This window comes from Haemaphysalis longicornis, unplaced genomic scaffold, assembly GCF_048455015.1.
Source record: "Haemaphysalis longicornis isolate Haplotype H1 unplaced genomic scaffold, Haemaphysalis longicornis Haplotype H1 scaffold_16, whole genome shotgun sequence".
Taxonomy (NCBI): domain Eukaryota; kingdom Metazoa; phylum Arthropoda; class Arachnida; order Ixodida; family Ixodidae; genus Haemaphysalis; species Haemaphysalis longicornis.
Genome location: NW_027526266.1, coordinates 23,363,726 through 23,371,612, shown reverse-complemented (window position 1 = coordinate 23,371,612; position 7,887 = coordinate 23,363,726).

The window sequence follows — 7,887 nt, the reverse complement described above, 5'->3', positions numbered from 1 at the left end:
GCTGAAGGAGCGGGGCCGGGACCTTCGTAAGTTCGTGTTGCTCAGGCTTCTTGTCATCTCCGCTCGCCGGATTTGACACAACTGGGAGGTCTCGTAATGGCTTTCTCTTCCTTACGTTCTGTTCGGCATTTCAGGTACCGTGTTTAAGCGCGGTCTAGGCCTGCTTCTATCCCGCAGAACGTAATGGTTGTCGTCTCTGGACGAAGTATGGGAAAGGGTGGGGAAAATCTGTATTGAATGGCCTGCTAAAAATATCCAGAAAACTTCAAAAAATAAAACGCGAGGAATCCTAAGGGGTGATCATTACTTAAGTTTTGATAAAACTGGGTTTAGAATTCGATGTGCATAATAGGTATCGGAGAATTTGTGGGACCATTCGAATATTGCTATCTTCGACATTTCTGTAGCTGCTCCTATGTGGATGCGAGGCTTACATGGACTACTTGCTGGCGCTAAATTTATACTTTAATTTGTTAGGAGACATAGGGATATTTAGGTTGTTCATATTTTCTCCGATTAGCCCTATTTTTTAAATCTCGACAACAATTGTACAACTTGAGTCAAACCTGTCTGCCATAAAATATTTTCAAAAATTTCTTCGCCCCATGAGAAGTTTTGGCTCAGCAAAGAATTATACGCAATAGCTTCACTTTCCAGTTTGAGGGAAATATTCGATTACAGAAAGAAAAGCGAGTGCTTCTGCTTTCTATTCTTAGTCAGATATCTCAGTCTCACGGGAAGAGAAGTCTTGTATATGAAATCTTTGTGGCCCGTAAACTGTTGGCACGAGCCAGAAACTTTGTACAAGCAAAAAATTTACCAACTTTTAATCGCCTATCAACTCTTAAGAGTGCAATTAAAATTCCGAAAACTAGCGAATATATCTCCCATTTGAAGCTCAGTTTTCTTATTATTGTAGTTTTGCTGTACACAAAGCTGGTTCTTCGGGGTCTTAGTGAAGTTCTTGTCCTTTGGTAGGCGACTATAAATATACCTGTATTCAGTGATGTCAGTGATAGTTACACATCTCAAGTAACCGCACAATCAAACATTATAAATGAAGCCCTCTGAAAACTACGCTTCAGGGAATCATTTTGTCAAACGAATTTCTGTGCAATTCCTAGTGTAAATAGTCTGGTGCTGAAATACTGTCATCTCGCTTACTAAAATTTCTTAACTCTGACTAAAACTTGTATGTTTCCCGGCTAAATAGGATTTCTCAGCAGCACCGGTGTTAAACTTGGAAAGCAACGGACATTCATAGAGGATAGGAGCCTCTCATTAGGGCGCCGTCGTCGTAATTGGTGGTAGCGGCCGATTAAAGAGGCCATGAAGACAAAATACAAGTTTTGTTCATTACCGGGCCTACTTTGTCCCGATAACCAGGGTACTAATTTTGTCGCAAACTACAAACAAACGTTGCAGATAATAGAGACATCCTATCAGGCATTGGCGCTCCAAAGCCACTATCGGGAAACATCTATCGTCAAAATAACTTTTTGTACGATTGGAGTTCACAGTGAATAAGAAATGGATCTTTTTCATGTAGCGAACTTTTCTTGCGCGGAGGCCGGTTCACAATTACAAAAGTGCGCCCCTGAGCATTCTTCTTGGCCTAGAAAGCATAGCCTTTCGGGTATGCTTTTACGTTTTATTTTTCCTCTTTCGACAGCTCGTGGTGCGTTTGTACGTACGCGCAAAAAAGGCTGTCTAAGGAAATGAACAAAGATGGTTGTGGCTTAGGACCACGCTGCGAACACATGGCTGGCAGTGAGAGAGTAGTGAAAATGAAAAAAAAAGTTGAGAAAAAAAGGGGCGCTTCGACCACTACCGATTAGTCACGGGAACGTGCGCCTGCTACTGTGATAATCATGTGAAAGGAACGCGTGGCTGGTGCAGCAGAATAATTTGTGCACGAGTTATCCGAAAACCCGATATTTTTGGACGCGTGCCTCACTCAGGCTCACTGCCATGTTTAGTTCGCTGTGGAGGCCGGTACTGGAAAAAGGTCCATTGCAGTGGGGCGCACAGTTCTGCCTAATCGTACCTCTGAAATGCTGACGTGCAGTTAAAATACTTCTAACTGAATTTCTAGGACATGTAGATATTTTGCAAGAGCACCGCGAAAAATTTTGAAAATTGTGCAACATCTATTTCTGTTTTTTGATAAAAAATGTCCTTCATGGCCGGAATGTAGCGGCCTAAGCTGCAACAAAATAAATATTTCAAACTAAACCAAAATCGGGATTTGCCTTTATGGCACTTATAACGGGCCGCTCGAAAGGCCGACAAGCGTCAGCAGACTGGCATCGTTTTTAACAATGGATTAGCGCTCATGCGATCCAAGTTTTGCTAATTTTCACCCGCCCTTCTCGCGGATAAGTGAGAACAGCTACGCCATGCGCTCGACATCGCGCACGTTTACCAGGTTTGGCTGTACTCACGACTCAGGTAATTGGCTCATCTTATTCAGCATCAGGAAAACAAAGCGTTTCGTCTGTCTCCGGGGTGGCAACTCACCGCTTCCGACTCATGAAGCTGCTTTAAATTCCGACATAATAAATTTTTAAATATTTTGGCGACGTTTAAATTTGTTGCAATTAAGCGAAGTATGTAGTAATGAACTTTTAGGGCCGTAGTTCAGCATAAGCAGCTCTCCGATGTGTGCTCCGAAAATACTGCCCTGAAACTCGAGAACACTTTTGGTTGTCTGGTAAATTCAGTGCGTCTCGTTATTATTAACGCTTGCCTGCACTTGTTTTTATTCTTTTGCCCGAGGCCTATGGTACCTTATTTCGGCTTGTTGGACTGGAGATGTGAAATGCCCAGCTGTTTATAATCGCCGAAAGCTCGCTTGCCGGTGTTTTTCGCGGAAGCCCTGGACGTTCGCGGTGGGCTTTGTTCAGTTGTCAAGGGTTGTGTTCGCATGTGTAAATATTTCCGCCCGGTTCCTCGTACGGCGTGCCACGTGGCTTTTCTGACCTTTGAGAAGTTCAGCGTATTCGACTTAACACCCACGTTGAGAGGTTGTGGTCAATTTTCACCCTTCGGCAAAGGTGCAGTGTGTTGAGCGTTACAGGTTGTCTTCCATTGTTTGCTGTTTTCCTGAGGAAACAGAAGGTACCTGGAATCTGTCCTGTCGTGGTTAGGAAAGATTGCTTCCTGAGAAAGCTTTCGTTTAGGGGCTCTTTCGTCCTACTTTGAGGTTAAAGTAAGGATGGTTAGGAGTTTGGTAGGTTTTTTTCTAGCACGTCGCGATGCAACTATTTTCCATTTTTGCGTTGGAACGTCAAATCGATATAGAGTGACTTTCTTAGGTCGCATGCACATTTATGAAAGCCAGCTTGAATGGCTGGCCAATGTGCGGTAAAACAATTGGGCCACGTTTTCCTCACTCTCTTGTTTTCTTCTCCCTATTGAGGCGTGTTTTCGTCAAAAAAACGGTTTTGGTGTTTTAGGGAGAGCAAAGAGCCCCGCGTCTTCCTAACTCTCGAACTCTGATCTGCAATGTTGTTCCGTCTCTTGTAAATACTAGTAATAAATCGTATACACTCGCTGCCGCAGGCCGTCGTCCGCTATAGAATCCGTGTGCTTGTGCCTCCAGCGTTACCGCAGCTACGCCATCCAGAATCGAATGTTTATGGACACTAAGCCGTTCAGGTGGAGGTAATGTCTTCGTTTTTTTTTGTAAAATAGACCATCTTGTACGGCGTACTACCGTGTACTGTCACGTCCATGGCTGCCGCAACCGTTCGAAAAAACCGCGAGCACGCTGCAGTGCCCCTCCTCCCCCCTAAAAAAATTGGCGCAGCTTGTACTACAGGGGCAAGGCATGCAGAGCTGGGGCTCGACCTAGAAACCCACCGTTTGGATCAAGGAGTGCGCCGCCACGTGACCCCTACTGCGCGGTTTCTCTTCGACGCACCGCTCCGATCGGAGAGAGAGCTTCAGCTCGCGAGGTACAAACCATCCGATGCTTGGCGGCGGAGGCTGCGGCATTTCGTCTCCTCCTCGAGCAGCTGGCCGCGACTCATGTTCTAAAGCGGTTGCAGGCACTCTAATTTTATTGCTTCTTATTTCTTTGGACGCAGAAATGCGCCACGCACATGACAGGCGCACTGAGGGAGCCACGTATACCACCAGCACGGTCGGCACTTATGTGCCGTAGATCCAACATGTCATTACATCCACCGAGTCAGGAGATTCATTAGGCCACGTGATGCCCACGTCAGAAGAGCCAACGCATCAAGATATCCAACCGTGTCACTACATTCAATGCGTCAATAGATTCAAAGAGTCATTTTATCCATCGGAGTCACTAGATCCAACGAGTCATTACCTCCAACGGGAAAAACCTCGCGTGCTTGTCTTTCGTGGGGTTGGGTGCTCATTGTGTTTATCGGTTTGATTTTGTTTCCTAGCCTCCACGAATAACCGGTTCATGAACTACTTGCGCTCTCTAAGTGCCCGTGTGTGACAGCAAGAAGGAATTGACTGCAGGATTTTTTCAACATTGAACTGGTACTGATTTTGTACAGGCCACAATTAGGTCTCAACCGTGAATTAGATATGCATAAATTCGCTATTAGAAAAATTAAACACAGAGCATAACTAAATCGTGATAAATTCTCAATTTCAGTAATTCGTTGTCGTAGTTGGCGCTGCTATTCAAAGAACATTTACAAGAAAGGTAAATAAATGAGAGGATCGAGGGACTATTCTTAATAAATAATTACAATTTACCCATTGAAAATATGCGGATTCATAATTATGTGTTAAATAATACAATAAGAGCACCGACGCCGTTTTTAAGAAAATAGGTTCCTGAGATACTGCCAAAGACAAATCAAAACAATGGGATTGAGGAGCCCTCTTTAAAACACAGTTACTGGATAAATCGTTTCGAAGAAATTGAGTCCCCTTTTTATGGTGCGGGATAAAGAAATAACACGAAAAAATCCTAAATTGTTTGCAACTATTCATTGTTATTTTCCTAATTAGATAGGACATATAAAAAGTATACGCAATCGAGGAACGATTCTGAATAAATAATTATACGAGAAATCGTTCCAAGGTAGTCTAGTACTTTTATATTAGGCTGTGTCTATGTCCGGTGGTATTATAAGCCCTCCACTAAACCGAGGGCCACAAGTGTTGTTTCGATGAAAAATGGCCCGTCTGGCTGTAGTGCCTAGAATATAGTAGGCGCTGTTGTCCTGTACTGCTTCGTTTTTCATTAACGTGACGTAAGGTAAACGAACCTAATCTGCGAAAATTACAATTAAATCTCAGAATGTAAAACAAGGGCAGATAACTGACAAAGACTCCTGGGTTATAAGGTTAAATGGACCTTTTTCTACTACCGGTCCCCCTAGCAGCCGCCTAGTCGGGCTTTCGGAGAACCTGTGCACAAATATCTTCGGCCTGCTGTCCCTCCCGCACCTATCGGTCAACTGTACCTTTTATAACATTGTCATGGTAGCAGGCGCACTTTCCCGCGACTAATCTGCAGTAGTAGAAGCGCCCCTTTTTCTTTACTTTTTTTTTGTTACTACCTCACTGGTAGCATAGTGCTCCCAGCGTGGACAGACCCAAATGTCTTTCCCCCTTTCTGTTGAAACTCTTTTTCTGGTGCAGCAGGAACTCACCACGAGCTGTCGAAAAAGAGGAAATCAAGCCAGGCAGCGCTACAAAGCATAGCCGCTCCCCAAGCAGTAAGCTAAGAGCCACCCCTTTGTTCATTTTATAAAGCCTGAATGAAAGGCGGAGGGGAGGGGGGGGGGCAAAAAGGTTTCTGCTCCCACTACCCTCCTCCTTCTCCCGCCCCACCGAGTCACTATGAAGTTCATATCACAAGCTAGCTACAGCACTGTGGAGGCTACATTGTTATCAATAGTGCGCCCACCGAGGTTGCCTAACTCGCCGTGAAGGGGGTCCTGAAAGGACGTTCCTTTCTGCCCTCTCCGCAAGTGGCACCGCACGGCCCCAGCGCCTTTTGTCGCTTCCGCCGCGGTGAGTTAGGGGCCCTGAGAAGGACAACAATGTAGCATCCACAGTGCTGCAGCTAGCTTATTGTGTGAACTATGGATGAATCGAGTCGTAAGATCCAAAGACGGTACAACCATCCGATTCATAAATCCAACGCGTCACGAGATCCAACGAGTCAGTTGATCCACGAATGGATGTAATGACTAATTGGATCTACTGACGCGTTGGATCTAGTGACTCGGAATGCACGCTCACCGGGCGAGCGACGGCCGCGGCCGCGAAGTGGTGCAGGCCGGCGAAGGTACCTCGAGCGATAGCTTGTTATCGCTCCCCAAGGCGCCAACAAAGCTGCGCATACGACGAAGGGGGTAATGATGTGATGGAGAGTTGCACTAAAAATCGTTACCTGGGCTGTTTGCGAGAGCGGCAATCGAATATTCGCCGCAGTGTTAAAGGTCAACTGCACTCAAATTTTCGACAACGTAAAAATATTGCCACCTAATAGCACACATAAAAGGAATGCGAAATGCAAAATACTGCGTTTCAAACATCAACGCGCGCGACGCAAACGGCTCGCGACTTTGGCGTTTTTGCAAGCGAAGGTTGACAGAAAAGGCGACCATTAGCCGCGGCCGCTCAGAGTCGCCTTCAAATGCGCGTGGTAGCGTCGCGTTTCGCAGTGTTGTTTCCACAGAACTTCCTCTAACGTTTGCCCGGGATAGGCGCAATTCCGGCATCGCATTGCTATCAATAGAGGTGGCAGAGGGATGCATAACTTTCTAAAAATTTTTTTGAATAACTGCCGGAGTAACAATCCTTAGCATTGCGAGTAAAAAAGCCGGCCCTCATTTACAAAGGTACTTGTTGGTACAATACCGGAAACACCTTTCGTTAGGCGGGGCCTCAGCTATCACATCGCTGTCCTTGCAAGGAACAAACCACTTGCTGGCAAGGATCAATCCCTATTTTTACTATACATGACGTACAAACAGCTTCGCGAATATCGGCGCAGGATTTTTCGCTTTGCTGCACATCGACAATCGAATTATAAAAGCAGTTTGTAACTATAAGCCAGCTTCCACAGATAAATGATGCACTAAAACACGAAAAAGGTGCCTTTAATACCGCTGTTTTATACTTTCGCAGGAGATATGTGCGGTTGAAAATGTTTTTCTTTTAAGTAAACTAAATCTAACGCTCTACAAATATAAACACTTCACCTGGGACTATAAAATAAAAGTTAGTGTATTGTTTAAGAGCAAAAGTAAACACTTCACTTGGGACTATAAAATAAAAGTTAGTTTATTGTTTAGGAGAGGAGAAGTTTTGTTAGCTTTCCAACTTCGCGAGGACGGCGGCCGAAATCTGTGCGGATGTATTTGTTACTACGAGAAAGGCTGATTTTGGTTCCCTTGCTAGTGAGGCAAACTTCACGCAAATGTTTACACCCGCGTGTACATCAACTCTAGTTAGGTCGTCAAACCTTTGTAAAGGTTCAAAGAATGAAGGTGGTGCTGGGCCAGCCGAAATATGACAAATATTGGGCGCGTGAGTGGAAGTGGTCAAGAATTTATAATGTATCATTTTTTTTCCGTGGTAGATACAAAAGGAATGACAAATAAAAGGCAAGTACGCGTTTAGCGCTATTTCTTTTTGTTTGAATAAAAATATGATTTTCAAGTAAAAACGTTTTGATAACTCGAGAATGTTCCCGAGCGCGTGAATAATTTGTAGGCTTCTAATCTCTTTTATTACATTGAAAAAAAGAAATGTGCGGATATTTCTACATACGCGGCTAGTTTTAAACATGTAATGGCAACGGCAGTACCGCGCGCTGGTGTAGCAGAGAAACCCCGGGTGAATTCATCCTTGCGTCCAGCGGAGCGCCGTGAAAGTCTC